This window comes from Triturus cristatus, chromosome 6 (assembly GCF_964204655.1).
Source record: "Triturus cristatus chromosome 6, aTriCri1.1, whole genome shotgun sequence".
Taxonomy (NCBI): Eukaryota; Metazoa; Chordata; class Amphibia; order Caudata; family Salamandridae; genus Triturus; species Triturus cristatus.
Window position 1 is genome coordinate 373,992,961 of NC_140589.1, and position 22,956 is coordinate 374,015,916.

Here is a 22,956-nt window from a genome sequence, read left to right on the forward strand (position 1 = left end):
CGTCCTCCTAGTCATAGCTTGGACAAGACTAGGAAGAGCAAATTACTGACAAGGTGTACAAGATTTATTTGAAAAGGCAGATCCAATAGGAGAATAACAGTGGTTCTCCTGCTGCTTGTTGAAAGCCTGTGAAATGGATTCAATCAATAACTACAACTGATTTCCTGACACGATGCTTGTTAAATCATTTTCCCTGTGAGGACAGCCTAATGGAAACATTCTGATATCTCCTCTCTTCTTGAGGGGGAGAAGGAGATGCGTGTTTCTGCTTCCCTGTATGCTGCACCCTCTCCATAGACTAGGAAGAGCACACCAATCTTCTGCTCTTTTATAGAGGCCTTAACTTTTTTCCTCAAGTCGCTTCACAGTTCTTTACTTTAGAATGATAGCAAAAAATTATATTCTCCTCAATAAAACTATGATTCTGGTCACATAATGGCAGCTTGGGCAGTTTCAATTTCTGAATGATACCTCCTTATTCTTTCACGGTATTTAGCTTTGTTGTGGTCCCCGCAATCCTTCCTCCATTCCCTTTCTTTTATCTTTCACATTTTTGTTTTTAGAGTATTCTTAGGTGGGGTGTACCATGGGGTGGACCTTCTTTTGTTTTTAAGAGTTAATGTTTTGATGGGAATGGTTTGATCTAAGGAATGTGTCAGAGCCCAGGAGGGGTAGGGTTTTGTCAAAGACACGTTTTTAGTCATTGTGGTTTGGGTGCGAACAGAAACGGTGTATCCATGGCAAATGGCTTGGGTGGGCAAGGAATGGAGAGGTTAATATGGATAAGGAAATGGTTGAACCAGATGGTGGGCAGGAGATTGGAGACCAGTAAGTGAGAACCATTAGAGAAACTGGGATCTAGCTGGTGACCATTTTCAGTGAGGTCCTGGACTCTTTGGGTGAGTTGGATAGCGGCAAGCTCTTGCAGGAAGCCGATAACTTGATTGTCAGAAGACTCATCAAGATGTAGGTTCAGATCTCCGAGAACCGTGAAATAGGATTTTCTGAATGCCAGGCTGGCAAGGGCTTCTGGTGCAGTCTGAGTGAAAAACGACCTGCTACGCCAGGGGGGGCAGTAAATAATGACTCCGGAAAACGTGAAGGTGGGGGACAGGGGAATGGCGAATGTCATACTTTTGCAATAGGGAGATAAACGGGGTTTGGCTATGCATGTGAATGCTACCTTCAGTATAATTGGCAGACCTCCTCCCCTCCTATCTTCTCAATCAGTAGTCAAGGGGCAAGGAGGGACAATATCAAGTCCGGGCTCCTCTTGGAGAATACAAGAAGATTACATCAGGTTTTTCAGGAGTTTGAAGATTTCAAGCTAATGGCGTGGAAAGGATCTGAAATTTAGCAGGACCATTTTCAAGCTAGGCTTGGAGGGGCTAGTATTCTCGGAGGGAGGAAAGCCCGAAGTTGGTGGGGAGGGGGAGGGTAGGGTCAGTAAAAGTGCAGTACTTACAGATTAGGTTTCCCTCGGTCAGATCGATAGAGTGGAGGCATGTCTCATTGGAACCCACTCCCCAATATAAGCGAGACAGCATTCTGGAGGTTTCTTCCTCTGTAAACAGATATTTTAATTTCATGGTTTTACAAGCACTAGGTGCAGGGTGTTGGGTTGTTGTGGACATCGGGTGGCTGTGCAAAGTGTAAACGTTGCATGGCCCGGTATAGGTGCTTAAGGCCTAGCTGAAAGTCACTGGCACACTGGTCTTGAGTATTGGGCTCGCCTCTGAGTATAACTGCCCTAGGCACAGTGTTTCCCCTCCTCCACAAGACTAATATTGTCATCCTTGGGAGAAAGTCCAGATTCTCCGCAACTGGAGTCAGTAAGGAGGGGTATGTTGTAATCCCCCTCATGCTGTGGGCCTTTGACCAAGGGTAGAACCTAGCACCCGTGGGGGTAAAAAAACAGGTGGTGGAGCAGTATTAGGCTACATTACTATGCCATCCTGCACCAGGGCTTGTTTGCAGCCGGAAAGCAACACACCAGAGCTAGGGAGATCTGAGCAGTCAGGATATATTGCTCTATATCGGGTACCTTCATCTCCCCCTCCCCCGGGCTCATCAGTAGGGTTCTGGCCACCCTCAGAGTCCCATATAAAGGCCCACATCTTTCGGTTTAGATATTTTTTAAGGGTGCCTAGGAGAGCGCAGAACGGGAGGGAGTGAAAGAGATAAAACAGTCTCAGCAGCAGGTTAATCTACAAGCATTTTATCCTACCTACCCAGGAAATCTCAAGTTTGCCCCATTTATACAGGTTCTTGAACAAGACATCCAGAAGGGTCAGGCGATTGCTAGAGAAAACCTCCATGACTGAGGTTGGAATCGTAACTCCTAGGTATCGGATATCTCCCTGTGTCCACCGTAGTCCGTGTTTCATTACAACCTCTTCACTGTCATGGCTACACCCTCACACTGCCATCGCCATTGATTTTTGACAAATCACACAGAAGCTGTCCCTAGGCGAAAGGGTTCCAACTCTTCTAAGAGTGCGGGTAACGCACTCGCTGGGTTGGTAAAGAAACATAGGACGTTGTTTACAAAGGGCGCTAGCTTTGTTGGTCCCTGCTTGATTGGCATACATGTAATCAGTTGAATAGCCATGATCTTATGGTATAGGGTTCCATGGTGAGTGACAAAAACACGGGGGAAAGGGGGCAAACCTGTTATGTGCCCCAAGTTACAGGAATGGATTCTGAGAGGTGAGTGTAATGATGGGCACTAGGCCCTCATGCTGCGCTGCAAAGACTCACGCAGGACACATAGTTAGTGTAGTGGGAATGGCCACGAGCACGTGCGCTCGGCCCTTTTATTGACCGCGTCACCTGACACAGTGACGTCGGTGGTGGGTGGGTGTACAGTGTATTACACGGGGTTAGAACACTAGAACGTGTCCAGGCACAGACACTACATTCCTCCCAATTTTTAATGAAAAAAACCCAAAGTCAAAGTTCACCCTGTGGGAGAAAGAAAGATATACACAGATGTGATACAGTGACCAAACTTCTGCAGAGTCTCTTACGTCTCAGCTGCTTGGAGTCACAGACAACGTTCTTCCTGCCGTGGAGACCAACAGTTCACTGTGGCACCAGCCATGGGTGCTGGATGGATCCTGTCTGTTGACGGCTCTGCCTTGAAGTTGTCCTCACAGTCTTTTCTTCACTTTACTTCCATGGCGACAAACGCAGTTGGAGTTCTTGCGGTTCATCGTTCAGTCCTGTCCTTTTCTTCATCGGTAGCGTGTGTTCTGCTTGGCACAAGACGGGTTGTTTGCAAGACACCCCTCTCACCATGATGCCCCTCTCGCGGGTGTTCCCCTGCCACGGGATATCCCTGAGGCCCTCTTTATCAGACTTGTCCTGGGCTGGGTGTACTGTATCGTGTTACTCGCACGCCGATCAGTGTGGGTGCAGAGGAGACGACAAGTCTCACCTCAGGTTCCGCAGTCGTACCTGGAGGGTAGCTGTTGGCTCCTGTCTTCGCGCGCGATGTCTTCATCCTCCCGGGACCTTTGCTGAAGGGCAGCTGATGACCATCTCTCGTCGCGGGGACCCTCTCTCACTGGCATCCCTGAGGCCTCTGCCCCTGAGTCACCACGGCTGGCGTTGTCCAGTGTCCATGTGACACCAAAGGTGGATGTTCCGAATAATCCAGCCTGCTCACCTTTGCAGATCCCAGGTGTGCTGAAGCATCGTGAAGCAGATGGTCTTCTCTCCGTGCCACGGGTGTTCTCAGGACTTGCGCTCCATGTTCTGGCACTTGTCGCCTTCCTTATCTTAGAGGTGTGAGAAGTCTTGCCAGACTCCTCTCTCTTTCCTCGGTTCTTTTCTCCGTGAGGGTGTTGAGTCACTCTGACTTCTTCTTCTTCTTGCAGTGGCAACTGTGCCACTCAGATCTCTTCTTTCTTCTTTTTCTGGTAGTGGCAAACGTGCCACTCCGATCTCTTCTTTCTTCTTTTTCCTTGTAGTGGCCAGGCTTCTCCATGCAGCGCGCGCACTCTGCACGTGTTCCCCCTGGTCTTGTCCTCGTCCGAGGACACTCTCTCCATCTTCCTCAGCATCTAGAGTTAGCGTCGTGACCTTCTCTTCGTCTTCTCCTTTCCCCGGCTACTTCGGTTGTCAAAGTTCGTGGGGCCATACTCTTGGTCCTCTTCGTTCTTGAACTTCCTGGACCACTTGGCGGTCCACTCTGCTGATCTCTGGCAGGATACCTTCGGTCTTTTCGTCAGACCTCTTGTTCCGTAGTTTCACTGACCCTTGCGTTTGTCACCTCCTTTCGCAACCCCTGGTGGGTTGGCTTCTGTGTGTTGACCACCTGGCTGGTCACTTGTTGGTGTGCTGTCCACTCTGACCCTTGCGTCGGTCACCTCCTTTTGCAACCCCTGGTGGGTTGGCTTCTGTGGTGCGACCATTTGGCTGGTCGGCTTGTTGGTGCGATGTTCACACTGACCCTTGCGTCGGTCACCTCCTTTCGCAACCCCTGGTGGGTTGGCTTTTTTGTGGTGCGACCATTTGGCTGGTCGGCTTCACGAGGCGCGTCACTCCATGTGGCTACCTGTGTCTTCTGACTTGTCGGGCGCTGGTGCGTGCTTCTCTTCGTACCGTCGTGGTACATCTTCAGTGTAGCGTTGCTCCTTGCACCGTGTGATCTCTGGTTGTGGTGGCTTCTTGGTGCCACTGGGTGTGCCCTCTGCATCCTTACCCTTGAGTGTCGTTGGATACTTGCTGCGCACATCTTCTTCAGTGAGTTCCTCTCTTGTAGGCGCTGCTGTGTACCTTCCGCGTCCGGGGTACATCTGCGCTGAGTCCTTTGGCTCTCTCGAGGGTTCACTCCACTTGATGCGGCGACTCCTCGCTGGGGTGGATGTGGCTTGACCTGTTTTACTTTCTCCTTGTCGCTGTGGGACGGCGCTGCATCCCTCTGGCACACTATCTCTTCTTCCTTTCACCTCCTCCTAGCACTCTGCAGTCTGCCTCCATGGCTTCCCCTTGTTTCAGACTTTGAAACATGCTGTAAACATCTCTTCTAGTGCAGTTACTGGAAACGGCCACTAGATGGCAGTGCAGGGTTTCTGAGGCCGTCTCCGGTTGTTCCTTTCGTTTCTGGAACATCACTCGGTTCCTTGGTGTTCTTCCTTTGCCGTGTGAGCGATCCTCCTTGGAGCAGAGGGAAGGAGGGCAGTCCAACTCGTGGTGAGTGCTTATGTTGACTTTCCTTCCTGTGCTGACCTGTTGCCTAAGCCTCGCGCTTGTGCACACTCACGCTTGGGGCGCTTCACCGCTGCTAGTATTGTCACTGCATGCAGCGTTCGGGTCCTCAGTCACATGCTATACTCCTACCACGGGCCCTCTTGCACCCCGGGCTGCGCAGGTACAACTAGGGGTTCACGCATCAGTGTCACGGTTCTTTTCCCCTTTTTGGAGGAGAAACACTACCTCAGACGGCTCCCGTCCGACACACGTGTCGCAGGAGTCTCGCAGGGCTCTCGCGTCCGTCATCCGCACCTCCCCCTCCCGGTAATGGACATCCTCCGGCAGGGGAGGCTGCCCTCGCTGGTCGCCTTGCCGCTTTTACGGGCTTTTCAGTCGCACTCCTCCAGGGACTCTCTCCCGGTATGCCTCATTACTCCTTCGCACCCCTCACCGCAGGCCTCACTCTCCACGGGTTGTGCAGGGGGTGTCGGCTCCGGTCACTGGGCGGCAAGCTTTCGATTTTCTGCTCTTTCCCCGCCGCCTCAGCCTCACCTTCATACTCTGTGCGGCGGGGTGCTGCTGCAGGTGCTTCACTCGGGTGAGCTCCGTCGATGCGGGGTGGGCACCCGCTTCGCCTATCTCTCAGGGGCACCCCATTCACCTTCAGACGCGGGGTGGGCTCCCGCGGACCTTGACGCGCTCCGGGCAGGCCGCGCTTAGTTGCGGGGAATGAAGGCGCGGGGTGGGCTCCCGCTGGCTTCCCTCGCGCGGCTCCTCACCTTCGGCCGGCGGGCCTCTTCATCCACACGGGTGGGCTCCGCGTGGTTCGCCGCCACTTGCCGGGTCGCGGCCGATGCGGGTGGGCTCCGATCGGTCCGCTCTTCGTTTCGGGCGATCCCCCGTCGGGGTCACGGTGGCCAGCGCGATGGGGTCGGGGTGGGCACCCGACTTCCTCGCTTTCCCCTGGGGTGCATTGCTCGCCCGCAGGCCGTCGCGGTGGTGCGGGGTGGGCTCCCGGTCACTCCTCACGCCCGGGGCTCTTCACACGCCCGGCGGGCGATCAGGCGCTGTCCTCGCCTGCTCGGGGGTACCCTTCACGCGGGCAGCTCTCCCCCTTTGTTTGTAGCCGAGCTGCTGCACGCCAGGGCACAGCCCCCTCGTCGCCAGTGTAATGTTGGGCACTAGGCCCTCAATCTGCGCTGCAAAGACTCACGCAGGACACATAGTTAGTGTAGTGGGAATAGCCACGAGCACGTGCGCTCGGCCCTTTTATTGACCGCGTCACCTGACACAGTGACGTCGGTGGTGGGTGAGTGTACAGTGTATTACACAGGGTTAGAACCCTAGAACGTGTCCAGGCACGGACACTACAGGTGAGAGTGTATAATGTGTGGTACTAGGGACGTCTTGTCAAGGGTCTTTGCAAAGAATGACCCCTCAAAGCAGCCAAAGGTTTTCTCTGTCGAGCGAGAGAAGGAGTATTTCCATTCCAGTGACATATACCTTACCAACTACGCTAAGGGCCCATCTAATGTTATCGTCCGCCTGCCTATTTCTGAAGAAACCCGCTTGGTATGGTGTTACCAACTGCAGCTAGACCTCCCCCAGATGACAAGCTAGTAGGTTTGCAAAGATGTGTACATTACTTTTCAAAAGTGAGATCGGATGTAACAGATAGCAGGGTCCTTGTATGGATTGAGTTTCAGTATAAGAAAAGATTCCATCGTCAAGGGCGTTACCTCTCAGGTATCTAAAAATGAGCTAACATTTTGCATTATATAAGGATCTAGCAGGCTGACAAAGGCTTTTCAGAAAGAGTTCGGAAACCCATCTGGGCCAGAGGACTTATTATTCGAAAGTGATTTATTAGCAAGTAGGATTTCCTCTTCTGTTATCTTGCTCTCCAAGTCCTCCCTGTCCTCTAGGTCTAGATCGGGCAGGGAACAGCTGCCAGGTAGCTATCTTGAGCACCCTGGGGATATGTTTCTGACTGTACAATGCAAATAATACTGCCTAATGTCTTCAGGATCTCTCCGTCGGTTGACTGGGGGGTGCTCTGGGAGTCCAGCACTGCTTGACTGCGATTTCGCAGTGTGTGGGCGCATATTTTATGGGCAAGCAGCCTGTCTACTTTATCGCCCCTTCCATAATATAATTGCTTCATCGCTAATAATTTGGGTGGGGCATCGCAGGTCAAGATTGCTTCCAACTCCTCCTTGGCCCTTCTCAGGGACCTTTGGGTTTTGAAACAGGGTTTAGTTTTCTGATTAGTTTGCAGTGTAGCTCTTTAAAGGTCTAACTCAAAGCAGCAGGCACAAGCCAGCCGTAGAAAAACAGAAGTGTGGCTAATGAATTCCCCCTCATGACCTCCTTGGTGTCGTCCGATATAGTGGCCCACAACACACCCTCCATCTCATGTTCTTTGAAGTAATTTATTACTGCCTCCCATATCCCAGGACTGGGTCCGGGAACACTATCTCATTCATCTTCCGGAATTTAAAGGACAGATAGTTGGGAGGCACTACACTCATTGATTTCATAACTAGGGGTGGACTGATAGCATCCGTGTTCCTATCAACGACGTATCCAACCAAAGATAGACAACAGCAGAAACAAAAATATATTCGATCCAGGAATGAGACCAGTGGACATGAGAGTAATATGCATAGTCTCTTTCTCGTGCATGGTGCCTGTGCCACACGCCAATCAACTTCAGGCCACCCAGTCCCTGAGACAAAGAGGGAGTGGGGGTCAATGATGGGCAAGTGGGGTGTGATCTATCCACAGCTGGTTCCAACAGCACATTAAGATTTCCACCCAACTCCAAATTGTCTCCAACATGTGTTGCTAGATAGGTAAACAGCCAAGTAAACAAATTGGTCCCTGTGTTCATTAAGGCCATTGGAGCTTATGACACTGTCTTGCCCCCTACAGTCTCTTTAATCAAGATTGCCCTCCCATCGCAGTCTTCTAGGTGAGGCAGAAGGGGACTCCTACCCGCATGAGGATTTCAACTCCCTTTGCTTTGTTTGGGGAGGTGGAAAAAATTGGTGACAAAAGTATCGTGAGGTGCATCAACAGGTGGCTCTCTAGAAGAAGAGCATTGTATATACCTTTGTGGAAAACCAGTGTAAGACTGACTTCCTTTTAACTGGAGAGTTTAGATCTTGCATGTTCAGTGTCGCTATTGTCAGCCTCTGTAGGGTATGTCATGTGCATGTAGTCGTGGGGGATGAGGACATCGCACGTGGTTATCCTGCCGTGGCACTGGAGGGTCCTCCAAAGAAGTCTCGCTCAGTGCTGGAGTACATACCAACAGTGAACAATCCGACCCCGGGGAAAAAATAAAACAGAACGACAAATAGTGAACCAAGTACAAATAATATACCGGGTACAAGCCAAGTGACACTCAAAAATGGTAATTGGTGGTTGATACAGCTCCTGGGGCCCTAACCGAGATCTGCCTCGTGCTCCGTCCTGGTGAGCCGCGGAAGGTCATCAGTGCCACTAAGTCCTTCTGGGCCACTTCAGGTGGATCTGTCACTGGAGAGTCCAATAATGTCAGTTTCTGACTGTGTCTTCGACTCAAGGGCTCTTCCTTCCTTGCGTGTCAGGTGTTCAGTGAGTGCGGTCATCTCCTCCAGGGGATGGGGAGGTCTGTAGATTTTGCAAGCTTCCCACCGTAACTTTTTTTTTTTCCTCAAAGTTTTATATAGCGCAAACTTGACCCAGAATCAGAGCGCTTTACATGAGCACCAGTTGCGTTACATGAGGACACATTCACTTTTGTTAGGCACGGGGAGATTAAGTGATTTGCCCAGAATCACAGGATGTTGAGTGTCGTTGCCAAGACTCAAACCCGGTTCCCCAGATTTGAAGTCCACCACCCCTAACCATTAAGCTACATCCTCTCGCCTATCTCCTTCCTAGTCTGCAGCCTTCTCCACCCCAGGTGATATTGATCAATCAATCCTCCACCTGACAGGAGTCATCATTGTGGCTGAACAATGCAACCGCCTCTTCGTGCATGGTGACCATGGCTGGCTTCTCCTTATATCGGAACAGTATTTGTAGAGGGAACCCCCATCAATAGGGGATTCTGTGATCCCTGAGGTAGTCAGTGGCTACTTTTAATGAATTTCGTTAGGCCAGGGTGAGGGTAGAGATATCCTGAAACAGCGCCAGGGACGAGCCTCTAAACACCATGGTTTTGCTTTCATAACTTCCTCCTCTTGGCGGAAATAGTGTACCCTTGTTAGAACACCTAGTGTCAGTTCATTAGTCACTTAATATGCATTGTAAACTCAGTGGGTCCATTCAAGTTGTATTACAGTGTCAGCAGTTTCTTGCAATAGAGACTTAAACAGGTCCTGGACATATTGCTGTATCTAGGATCCCTCAGAGCCGTATGGTGTTCCGCCTAAACTGATCTAGCCATCCTCGAGGAGTATGGCATGAAGGCGATTTTCAAGTGGATGTCCGATAACTTCTTTTAGTTGAACCCAGGGAAAACAGAGATTACACTGTTTGGGAAAGCACATACCTTGTGGGCCCCAGCTTGATAACCACCAAAGCTTGGCAAGGCTCCTATCCCTAGCAAGGTTGTAAAAAATTTAGGAATCAAGTTAGATCAGGAACTTAACATGAAAAACCAAGCCCAATGCACAGCGGCCACTTTTTTCTCTATGGTGCGCCTATTGAAGAAAGTATTCCAACTTCTCCCCTTATCTGCTAGGAAGACCTTGGTACAAGCTCTTGTTGTGAGTCGGCTGGATTACGGCAAAGCGCTGCTGGCCTCTGTCAATGCGTCACTACTATCAAAACTGCAGGTTGTGCAAAATACAGCAGCGCGGTTAATTTGTAATCAACCACCTAGATCAGCTTCTGCTCCCCTCCTAAAAACCCTTCATTGGCTGCCAGTAAAGAACAGGCTAACATTCAAAATGTGCTGCCTAGCCTATAAAGCCCGGCTGAGCAAGGGTTCCGAGTATCTCTGTCAAAGGCTCAAACGATATCACCCTGCTAGGAACCTCCAATCTAGCGAGGAGGAACTAGAGTCAGTCCCCCGTATCCAACAATATAGATGGGGTGGCAGATCCTTTTTATATCTGGCTCCTGCCTTTTGGAACAAACTGCCATTTCAGGTCAGAACCTGCCCTGACCACAAGAAATTTAGGCAACCACTAAAAACCGTTCTGTTTTATCTCAGTATCCAACCTGCTGTATTGAATGTGCACCGAGATACCCCTGTGGGGGTGATTCATGCGCATTATCAAATTATATCATTCATTCATTGACATCTCTTTTCCATTTCCATTTCCTCAAACAGGATTGCTAGCTCATCTCTCTCATCTGTGACAGCCACCTCTAAGTGGTCAGTTCTAAGGTCCAATTTTTGGATGGTGTCATCTAGGTCGGTGAGCAACTTCATGAAGTACTGGCACAGTAGTTCCATCTCTTCCTTGAAAGCACCCATCAGTTGTTTGATATTGCTTCTTGTAGTAGGGGCATATGATCACATGTCTTCCTCAGAATGCTGAGAACATGCTCCATTGACTGTGAGCAATTTGTGGTCCACTGGTATAGGGTTTTGGAAAAGTTCCTTTAGCAAGGAGTTACCTCACGTTCTCAAGTGGGATTGCACTATTCGAGCTGAGTGGAACAGGAGCAAGATGCGCCAGCAGTAGAGATCGGTGCTTGATTCAGACCTTTCTCTGAATCACCTGCATAGGAGGGTTAGGGGGGGTAAGCCCCTCTCTTCAGCGCCCCACTCTATTGCTGGTCTGTTGCTTCTGTATCAGGTATAGATTGGTTATTATTCTGGACACCTCAGGCTCTCTCCGCAAGCCATCTATGAGGTCGCTGCGCCCTCAGCAGGTTCTCTCACAAGCAATATTTTTGTGGCTGCAGGGGGAGTGGGTTGATGGCATTCAAACATCTCGGATTTCTTTTGCAGCCTCCGGAGGGCCTTGCTCTAGGCCAGAGGCCCTGCTCAGTCAGTCTCAACAGAGGAGGCCGCACGCCTTGCTGCACCGAAGTACTTGCTGGCTTGTAGTACTATATGCACTCATATGTATAGTGAGAATGTGGTGACCTATGACAAGGGGTTTAACTTACTTAATTTTAAATGTACATCATTTTGTGCTTTTGCATTTTGACTTGTTATTTCATTTAGTGTCTCTGCAGCTTTAGAGTGGATTGTTTATTTTCTTCTCAGCACAGAGCAAAACAGCCTTGCTTGGAACAAACGCATGGGATGTGCATATAAAAGCATGAGCAAGTGCGGAATGTACTTCTCTGTCTCAGAGTCAAAACACGGAGGTTCACCCGGCTTCCGTCTTGACCTTGGAACAGACCAGTACAGTCAGCTTTGGTTTTGCAATCGATGAAGGGAGGGGGAACTTCTAGAAGTCTCTCCGTGTTAGTAAAGAGTAATAATGACAGGAAATTTTGGCGGTTATACTGAAGCGCACTCCTGAGATAGACGCATCGTCACAAGAAAGATTTGCTTCCATGGAGACTACTAGATGACTGAAAGGGCTTCCCAGTCGAGCTGACCAGAATGCTGAACTCAAAGTTGATGTGTGAGTTATGAGTTTAATTGCTCTATGATGTTTTTATGTTGCGCTCCTTATAATCAAGTGGTCTTTTTAATTTAGTCTTTCATTTGACAGAGTTTATCTAGACATTTGACAGTACTGCTTTTTTGCACTGGACGTCCATTATTATATTATCTGCTTATGTCTTGCCCTCTTGCCTTTTACTATATGATTATTTGCGTGTTTTTACCATTACTATCTGCTTGTGTTTTATCCCATGCATTTGAACTTGTGACTGTTTCATTATTATTTGCTTGTGCACATTATATATATAAAAATATATAGATATTCACTGAAAAAACCATAGGTTTCAGGTATGTTATAGTTAGAAATTAGCATTTAATAAACCTTAGCAATTCACTGAAAAAACCGTAGGTTTCAGACATGTTATAGTTAGTTGGACATTTCACTCGTACAAAACCATAGAAATTCCCCTGTTATAGTTAGTTCAGATAACTATAACTCGCGCCCCCGCAATGCACTGCTGATAACGTCACATATTACATCATTCATGACATGTTTTTTAAAATGCTAATTTCTAACTATAACATGCCTGAAACCTATGGTTTTTTCAGTGAATTTCTAACGTTTTTTTAAATGTTAATTTCTAACTATAACATGCCTGAAACCTATGTTTTTTTCAGTGAATTTCAAAGGTTTTTTAAGGCCCTAGGAGAAATGATCTCTCACCTGGCGATTATTCATGCTAGACTCCTTATTATAGGGGACTTCAACTATTGGCCCTCAGATGCTATGGAGAGCGCCAGCTCTATTGAATTTACAGATCTGTTGTTGGGTATGAACTGCACCCAACACGTGCAGGCACCTACCCACATCAAGGGACACATTTTAGACCAGGTTTGGACAACGAACATGACTCCCTCGTCCCTTCTGATCTATCCGTGCATCTGGTCGGATCATCATTTTGTGTCCTTCACCCAACCGGAAGTTCAACTACCTAGACCCAAATCGACCAAGAACCTTAAGTCAAGGAGCTGGAAAAATGTTAACATTGACCTTCTCTGTTCCCATCTTACTCTTACGGCCCCTATTGATTCGGAGTCAATTCACGATCAGGCCACAAACCTCAAGTCTTGGCTTGAATCCGCAAGTGAGCACGTCGCTCCGCTCAAGTACACTAAAACCTGTAGACCACATGACGCTCAGCGATGGTTTTCTACGGACCTAAAAATTAAGAAACTTACACTCAGACAAGCTGAGCGTAAGTGGAGACTCCACTATCACTCAGTAGACAAAAATCTTTACATCACCCTATTAAAGGAATATAAAAGTGCCATCCTCCAAACCAAAACAGACTACTTTTCAAAAAAGGTGTTAGACTCAGCCAATAAAGCTAAAGACATTTTTTCTATAGTCAGTGAGCTGTCTAAACCTGACAGAATAGTGCCTAAGCTTATTCCCTCTCAATCTCTTTGCGATTCATTTAATTCCTACTTTATGGATAAGATTACTGACATTAAAGCCAGTATCCTGCCCTTTTGCACCCCCCTCACTCCTCCCAAAACCAAGGACCTGCCACCTCCGATGATCCAGCTTCCTCTTATTTCCTTGGAAACCTTCTTGGGGTTACTAAAAAGAGTCAGCTCAGGGTCCCCAACAGACTGCTGCCCCCCACATCTTTCAGCAGACCCTCTCCAGGTGTCCTGACCATTCTCTCTCCCTCTTAAATAAATCACTCCAAGAGGGCATAGTCCCCAACCTTTTTAAGCATGCGGAAATTATCCCTATACTGAAGAAGCCAGGTGCTGACCCCTCCATCCCCGCCAACTACCGTCCCATATCGCTCCTACCATACCTTAGCAAAGTCCTTGAGGCCCATGTCTCCTCACAGCTAAGCTCTTTTGTGGAGCTGCATCATATTCTGGACCCTCACCAAGCCGGCTTCCGTCCCTTTCACACCACCGAATCTGTCATTTTGACAGTGATGGACGAGCTTAGAGGGAGTGCTGACAAAGGGTTTACTCAGGCTCTGGTCCTCCTGGATCTGTCCGCGGCTTTTGACACGGTCGATCATAACATCCTTTTGGACCGTGTCAATAATGCCGGGATCCAGGGGCTGGCTCTGGATTGGCTCTCCTCTTTCCTTAGCAATAGATTTCAATCAGTTCGTCTTGCCAATTTTTCGTCTAAAAAGAGGAAACTCTCCTGTGGAGTCCCTCAGGGTTCCTCCCTTTCCCCGCTTCTGTTCAATCTTTATCTTTTCCCATTAATTTCTTCTCTTCGGGACAGGGAAGTTGTAACCTACAATTATGCGGATGACCTTCAGCTGATTTTCAATATCAGCATCCTCCCTTCTTCGCTAAACCACTTTCAGGATACTATGACATATATCAGCGAATGGATGAATGGAAACCAGCTGAAACTTAACCCTGATAAAACTGAGTTAATTCTCACGGGTGGCCCTGCTAACCCATGGAACTCTAACTTTTGGCCTCCCCACTTAGGCAACCCCCCCATCCCAGTTAGCTCCGCAAAGAGCCTCGGAATACTAGTCAGCAACGACCTATCGATGAAGGCCCAGATCAGCTCCGTGGTCTCAGCCGGCTTCTTCCAATTGCGCCGAATCAAAAAGATTAGTAGATTCCTTTCTCAAGAAGCCGTGACCTTGGTAATCCTAGCCCTGGTCATCTCCCGACTGGACTTCTCCAACTGCCTTTACGTAGGCATCCCAGCTTATCAGCTTAGACGCCTCCAACTTGTCCAGAATCAGGCGGCCAGGTTGATCTTCCATCAGCCTAGATGGCATCACATCCAGCCTCTTTTGAAGGAACTTCACTGGCTACCTGTGGCCAAACGAGGTCTTTTTAAACTGGGGTGCACCATTTTCAAATCCCTGTACGGAAGCTCACCAGCTTTCATTTCATCTAAAATCATACGCTATGTTCCCAACCGGCCTCTCCGGTCCCTCCATCACAACCTGCTAGTCATCCCTACTTTCAAACGTAAAAAAATGGACGGCGCTCGTCTTGGAGTACTGGCACCGCAGTTCTGGAATTCACTCCCGCTGGAGATAAGAACTGCCTCCACCTATGCCTTATTCAGGAAACTTCTGAAGACTCGGCTCTTTTCTCAGGCTTATGACAACTAGTTCCTGTCCTTCTGCCGCCTCATGTCTCTCCTAGCGCCAAGAAACCGTTTGGTGAACGTGCGCTCTACAAATTCTATGTAACATAACATAACATTTCTATCTATAACGTGCCTGAAACCTATGGTTTTTTCAGTGGATTTCAAAGGTTTTTTAAATGCTAATTTCTACCAATAACGTCCCTGAAACCTATGGTTTTTTCACTGAATTTCAATTTTTTTTTAATACTAACTTCTAATTATAATGTTCATTTAACCTATAGTTTTTTCCGACACCTAAGAAGGACACAACATCCACTGCCACAACCCTCAGGACCCCCCCCCCATACCACCCCTCTCCCTACTTCCACCAAGGCAGTGCAGAACAGGACAGCGAACCCTCCAAAAACGGCATGGTCTCTCAGCCATATGATAGCTCAATGTTGGGAAATGTGGCCATCGTTTTTTCAGTAAATTTGATTTTTTTTAAAAATATAAAATATAATCTTTTTTTGTGAATTTCAAAGGTTATTTAAATCCTAATATCTAATTACAATGTTCATGAAAACTATGTTTTTCTCAGTAATTTTGAAAAAAAGTGATATTTTGTAACTTTAATATCCTAAAAATACTTCTAGATTTTTTTGTTGTTGTAATTTAAACTATATAATGTCTTATTTTTTCTTAAATATTAAACAACTACATACAGTATGAAAGGGAGCGCAGCCCAGAGCAATATCTGAAGACCAACACATGTCATAGACTTACTGATCAAGCAGCTCCGACACCCAAGAACGCCACACGACCAACCACCCCCAGGACCCCCCCCACCACCGAGGCAGCGCAGAACAAGACAGCGAACTTAACGAAAACGGCATGGCCCCTCAGCCGCACAAAAGCTGAATATTGGGACAGGTGTGAACAAACAATATGTGAAGGAAGCAATTCACCCAGGAATAACAATGCACACAATGCAAAGTGTAGCGTTGATGTGCTGGACACATTTCAGCATGCATGACAAACACCTCTCCATGTGCACAAATACTACTGGTGCTTGTAGTGTTGTGGACAGTGGACCCAACCATGTTACCTCAAACACTAGGGAAGATCTCAGTCATGTAGCTGTGTCGCGTCCCCCTGTAAGCATTAGCGTAACCGGAGTGGGCTGGTCCGACGTACGCCACTTCAGCGTAGGAGTGTAAATAAATAGGCCGGGACTCTGGGCATGGTTCACTTGTGAACTGTGAAGACCAACGACTGTGCCAGAGCGGCGGGCCTCACCCCGCCACGAGGCGGCCGCCATGACTGCGGGTCTCCTCAACACAGGCCTCCTGCGAACCCAGCGGCACAGCACCGCAGACTTATGTCGGTACAGACTACTGCCTTCGATCTACACTGCAAACAGCAGGCATCACAATTCACATGGAGCAGCGATTGCAGATGACGCAGTCCAGTACGCAAGATACATTGCTCCCAGTGTGGCCCTCTCGGACCACGCATCATCGCAGGGTGCACACACGCTGAGTGCTTCAGGTGCCACTAACTCAGTGCACCACAAGTCATCGCCACATGCCCTTATTGAGGCAGAATTCAATAGACAAAAGACATTGGTCCAAGTGCGGCCCCCTCAGACCACGCATCATCGCAGGGTACGTACACGCTCAGTGCCAAAGGTACTACTAACTCACTGCACCACAAGTCATCGGCACGCGGCCTTATTGAGGCACAATTCAACGGCAGCCACAACATATGGTGCAACTAACCCTGTTCAACACAAGCCGGCGACACGTGGTGCCACTAAACCTGTTCAACACAAGCCGCGACACGTGGTGCCACTAACCTTGTTCAACACAAGCCGATCCCATATGTGGAACTGTGTCCTGAGTCCTGAATGGCAGTGACCCCAACTTTGTGGCAGCGACCACAGCACCAGACTCTCTTCGATTAGTGAGGCGTATTTGCATTACGAAGGCCGGCGACACGTGGTGCCACTGAACCTGAACAATGCAGGCCGGTGGGGCCACCAACCTATGCACGTGGCTGTGGGCCCTTGCTCACCGTTACCTCTGGCCTACACTGCGGTCAGCAGGGCTCACAATTCAGATAGAGTCGCAATTGCAGTTGCCGCAGTCCAATAGACAAGACACATTGCTCCAGTGCGCCCTGTCCGCACCAAGCATCATCACAGGCTCATACACTCTCAATGCTTCTGGTGCCACTAACTGTGCACCTCAACTCAACGCCTCGTGGCTATGGGCCCTTGCTGACCGCTACCTCTGGCCTACACTGCGGTCATCAGGGCTCACAATTAAAATTAAGTCTTGATTCATTAATTACAGAGTCCACTAGGCAAGTAACTATCACAGGCCTAAAACCTACATAATATCCTTTTAATATCCTTGCTTCAAGAACTTTTTTTTATATCAGTTATAGCTTTAGTACAATCACCAAATTCATCTTCAAGTGCAAACGAACACTCAATAGCAGTTTACACTGCGGGCAGCAGAGCTCGCAATTCGAATTTTGGACATGTGGTGCCACTAACCCTGTTCAACACAAGAAGCGACACGTGGTGCCACTAACCCTGTTCAACACAAGCCGGCGACACGTGGTGCCACTAACCCTGGTCAACACAAGCTGATCCCACATGTGGAACTGTGTCCTGAATGGCAGTGACACCAAGTCCGTGGCAGCGACCACAGCACCAGACTCCCTTTGATCAGTGAGGCATATTTCTATATGCAAGGCCGGCGACACGTGGTGCCACTAACCCTGTACAACCCAAGGAGTGACACGTGGTGCCACTAACCCTGTTCAACACAAGCCAATCCCACATGTGGAATTGTGTCCTGAGTCCTGAATGCCAGTGACCCCAACTTCGTGGCAGCGACCACAGCACCATACTCCCTTCGATTAGAGTGGCGTATTTGCATATGGAAGGCCAGCAACACGTGGTGCCACTGAACCTAAACTATGCGACCTATGCACGTGGCTGTGGGCCCTTGTTCACCGCTACCTCTGGCCTACATTGCGATCAGCAGGGCTCACAATTCAGATAGAGTCGCGATTACAGATGACACAGTCCAGTAGACAAGAGACTCCAGTGCGCCCCGTCTGCACCACGCATCATCACAGGCTCATACACCCTCAATGCTTCTGGTCCCACTAACTGTGCACCGCAACTCAACGCCACGTGGCTATGGGCCCTTCCTGACCGCTGCCTCCGGCCTACACTGCGGTCAGCAGGCCTCACAATTCAAGATTAGTACCGATGCAAATTGTGTAAGAGACTATAGTTATAGTTAAAACCTAGTTTCCATAGGAAAAGCATTCTTTGATTTGCTAATAACTTTAGCGTCGTTTGACAAATCTTTGCGAAATTCTCCCCCAAAAAAGTCTATCCAGGTCAGCTCCTATCCTTCCATGGGGAAAACACGTTTTGCCCATGTTAATTTCCATAGGAAATTTTGCGACGAGCTACAGCCCAAACTGCTGAACGGAATTACCCCAAATTTGGCAGAAAGGTAGAGCTTGGTTCAGAAAGCGACCTTTTTTTTTTTTAAATGGTGTAAATCCGTTCAGTAGTTTTTGAGAAATTAAAAAAATAAGAGTCAAAAAATCAATTTCCCATAGGAAACTTTGTGCAAGGCTACAGCCGAAACTAATGAACGGAATGTGTGCATTTTTTTGCATCTCCCCCACCCCCCCTTTTTTAATATAAAATTTCTCTGAAGCAGTGTTTTGAGGAAAGGCAATAAGCAAATGTGGGCCATTTTTTTAAGCGTGCCTGGATCGATTTTGAATTCTAAACCAACCCTGCCATTACTAATCCTGTACTATCTTTTAGATGTGGGAGCTTGAGAAAACCACTAGGTAGCGGCACAAGGTTGAAGACATAGTGGAGGCGTAAAAGGTGAGCTGCGACGATTTTGTACACAGTGTGCGCACTCAGTATCGCTCCTCATCTCTTCATTTCTCTCCCTCACACTCTTTCCATCTACCTCTTACACTGTTTGTCTCTTTCTCTCTCTCACTCTTCCTCTCTCTCTCTCTCTCACTCTTCCTCTCTTTCTCTGTTCCTCTTTCTCACACTGTTTCCCTCTTTCTCTCTCTCTCTTCCTCTCTCGCTAGCTATTTCTCTCACTGTTTCTCTCTCTCCGTCTTTCTCACTTTTTCTCTCCGTGTTCCTCTCACTTTCTTTCTTTCCTCTCTCTCTTCTTCTCACTATTTCTCTCTTTCTCTCTCTCTTCCTCTCTCCTTTCATGGACGCATGACACAAGATCTTTTCTTGCTTTTTATCTCACAGGCTGTGAATCACGAATCAACGTTCACCCCCCAACACCACCAGAGCTGAACACGCGAAAAATCTGCGATGATGCGAGGCTATCCTGACAATCAACACCCAAGCTGAATTGTGAGTTCAGCTGGACCGCGTGTACGCAACGGCTGAGGAGGTTGCTTCAGCACATGGTGGACCCTCTTACACACATGCCGGTGGCGGAAGGTGAGCAGAGAGACTTCTTTCCGCAGCAGTGGGAAGTCACCTCTGGGCGGTGGGAATGGATAGTGTACAGCAGTCTGTGCGCACAAGAGTGCACAAACACCTCCAAGCAGTGGGAGTGGATGAGATGCACCAACCTTATTGCGCATTACCGAAAAATAGAATTATGCGTGTGCAGTTGTATGTACTCTGAAATTACTAATTCTATACTATCTTTCAGATCACTAATCATGGTTGGAGACACACCGGTGGCACAAAGGTGAGCTGCAAAGATTTTCTCCAGTCTCAACACTCCCTCTCCATCTCTTCCTTTCTCTCTCTCTCACACTTTCTCTTTTTTCTCTGTCTCATTCTTTCTTTCTCTCTTCCTCTCTCTCACACTGTTTCTCTCTTTATCTCTCTGCCTGTCTCTCACACTGTTTCTCTCGTTGTTTTCCTCTCTGTCTCACTCTTTCTCTCTTTGGCTGGCTTCCTCTCTCTCACTATTTCTCTCTTCTTCTCTCTCTCTCTCTCTCTCTCTCTCTCTCTCTCTCTCTCTCTCTCTCACTCTTTCTCTCTCTCTTCCTCTCTCCCACTCTTTCTCTCTTCCTCTCTCACTCTTTCTCTCCCTCTTCCTCTCTCTCACTCTTTCCCTCGCTCTCTTCCTCTCTCTCACTCTTTCTCTCTTCCTCTCTCTCACTCTTTCTCTCTCTTCCTCTCTCACACTGATTCTCGCTTCCTCGTATCTCACTCTCTCTCTCTCTTTCCCTGTCTTCCTCTCTCTTACACTGTTTCTCTCTTCCTGGTAGCTCACTCTTTCTCTCTTCCTCTCTCTCACTCTTCCTCTCTATCACACTGTTTCTCTTTCTTTCTTATCTTCCTCTTTCTCTCTCTCACTCACTCGTTCTCTCTTTATCTGTCAGATCACTAAACTTGAGGTCTGCACTATCTCCTGTCACGTGGTTGGAGACACACCGGTGGCACAAAGGTAAGCTGCAAAGATTTTTCCAGTCTCAACACTCACTCTCCATCTGTTCCTTTCTCTCTCTCACACTTTCTATTTTTCTCTGTCACATTCTTTCATTCACTCCTCCTCTCTTTCACTCTTTATCTCTCTCTCTTCCTCTCTCTCACACTGTTTCTCTCTTTATCTCTCTCTTCCTGTCTCACACCATTTCTCTCGTTGTCTTCCTCTCTGTCTCACTCTTTCTGTCTTTGGCTGGCTTCTTCTCTCTCACTCTTTCTCTCTTCTTCTCTCATTCTTTCTCTCTCTTCCTCTCTCACACTTTCTCTCTTCCTCTCTCACTCTTTCCCTCTCACTTCCGCTCTCTCACTCTTTCTCTCTCTACCTCTCTCTCACACTGATTCTTTCTTTCTCTCTTCCTTGTATCTCATTCTTTCTCTCTTTCTCTCTTTCTCTATCTTCCTCTCTCTCACACTGTTTCTCTCTTCCTTGTAGCTCACTTTCTCTCTTCTTCTCTTTCACTCTTTCTCTCTCCTTGTATGTGTGTTCCTCTCTTACACTGTTTCTCTTCCTCTCTTCCTTGTATCTTACTCTTTCTAACTCTTTCTCTCTTTCTCTATCTTCTTCTCTCACTCTTCCTCTCTCTCTCACTCTTTTTCTCTTCCTCTCTCTCTCTCGCTCTCTCACTCTTTCTCTCTCTCTCTCTTCCTCTCTCTCTCTCTCTCTTCCTCTCTCTCTTTCTCTCTTCCTCTCTCCCTCTCTCACTCTCTTCCTCTCTCTCTCTCTCACTCTTTCCCTCTCTCTCTTTCTCTCTCTCTCTCTCTCTCTCTCTATCTCCTTTGCTGGACGCATGACACACCATCTTATCTTTCTTTTTGTCTTGCAAGCTGTGAATCACAAATGGACCAGCGATGACAAGCCACGGCTGTACATAGTTTTATTTCTTGTTGTTTTGTTTAAATAAAATGTCTTATATGTAAATCTATACATGACTAAGATTCTTGTTTGTCCAACCGCATAGGGACACTTCCGGGCCCAAGAAGGTTGTTCGGGATATGTTGGTAATGTAGGAAGAGGGTGCGTTACCTGCTGATGTGGGGAGAGGCAGCGTGAAAGGGGTATCTCTCACAGAAGGAATTCCGGTATGTTTTCAGAAATGCCTCGGACAGATGCCAGCTGAAGGACTGAATCACAAAATGGATTTTCAATGCTTATGTAGTGTGACTTATGAACAGTTTGCAGCCTGGCTCGCAGAGGAACAACTGCGACCTGTCCGCTCGACTCACAGACACAGAACTACGAGCCGTCCGCTCCCAAAGGAACAGCAGCGTAGTAGCTCGCAGAGGTACAGGCACAGCAGTGTACTAGCTCGTAAAGATAGAGAGCTGCGAGCCGACAGACTGGCTTCTAACGGCATAGCTGCGAAGTGGTGATGTTGGGCACAAGAAGCGTGAAAGGGTTCCTACTACTGTCCTGGAGTGGAAGTCGTACTACCTGGCGCTCACCTGTTTCTCCTTTATTGTTAATAAATATTAAACCTTAACTGCGTCCAAATCATCATTACACAGAGCTCCGCTATATTAAAAATTGCCCCCGGAACCTTTCTTTTATATTTTCACTCGATGCGAGGCACAAGATGACTGCTAACACTTCCTGGTTTGAAGTGTCAGCAGCCAATCAGACGCAAACTCGTGCTCAGCAGTTAGGCACCGTCAAGATATATATATTTTTTTCCTTTAATATCTCAAAACATCACTGAACGGATTTACACCATTTCTACAAAAGCACGCTTTCCGGACCAAGACCTTTCCCCCTGCCAAATTTGGCATAATTCCGTTCAGCAGTTTCACCTATAGCCTGTCTAAACTTTCATATGGAAAATGCATTGAGAAAATATGTTTTGGGACCCCCCTTTTTTCTCAACCCCCCTTGACCAATCACCCCTAAACTGTCAAGATAGGAGCTGATCAAAAAAGAGAAACTTTTTGGAAAATTTCGTAAACATTCCTCAAACGACGCCAAAGTTATAAGCACATGGAGGGCTCCAGGAGAGGGCCCGCGCAACACCCCTCCCAACATGAATAAAGCCCAGAGGCTGCGGGGACTCCAGCGGGCCCCCGCAATTAAAAAAAAAAAAATCCTCCAAGACCTAGCCCACCCCGGGATCTTATGAAAATAAAACGCAGGAACCCGCAAAAAGTTATAAGCACATGGAGAGCTCCCGGTGAGGAGCCAACAACACCCCTCACAACATGAGTAAAGCCCCGGGACTGCGGGGACCCCAGCGAGCCCCGGGACAGCGCGGACCCCAGAGGGCCCCTGCAGCCCAAGCGAGCCCCCGCTATTTTATTCTAAAAATTCCCCCGAGACCTAGCCCACCCCGTTGTCTCATTAAAATAAAACACATAACCCGTGACCCCAGCGCGAATTGCGCAGATTTCTATTTTTTATAAAAATTGGTTTTTTTGGCCCTGGGGGTCCTTCTGGGACTACCCTGCCCCCTACTCTTGTTTTCTAAATTTGTATCTCTGTTTTCTGGCGATTCGCTTCTACCGACAAACAAGATGGCTGCCAACACTTCCTGGTTTGGAGTGTTCGCAGCCAATCACAGTGAAGTTCGTGCACGGCAC

The 22,956-nt window shown here is 48.1% G+C and overlaps 1 long non-coding RNA gene across 2 annotated transcripts; it reads left to right on the forward strand.

Moving 5' to 3' along the window:
- Window positions 1–5,111: 5,111 nt before the first annotated feature.
- On the forward strand, window positions 5,112–21,867 carry LOC146817183 (uncharacterized). 2 transcript variants are annotated; one of them, XR_014962504.1, is made up of 6 exons: window positions 5,112–5,199; window positions 18,730–18,795; window positions 19,189–19,386; window positions 19,604–19,642; window positions 20,286–20,350; window positions 21,348–21,867. It is a non-coding gene; the product is annotated as an uncharacterized LOC146817183 (long non-coding RNA). The 2 variants fall into 2 exon arrangements; XR_014962505.1 differs by lacking the exon at window positions 21,348–21,867 and adding an exon at window positions 21,214–21,257.
- The last annotated feature ends 1,089 nt before the right edge of the window (window positions 21,868–22,956 follow it).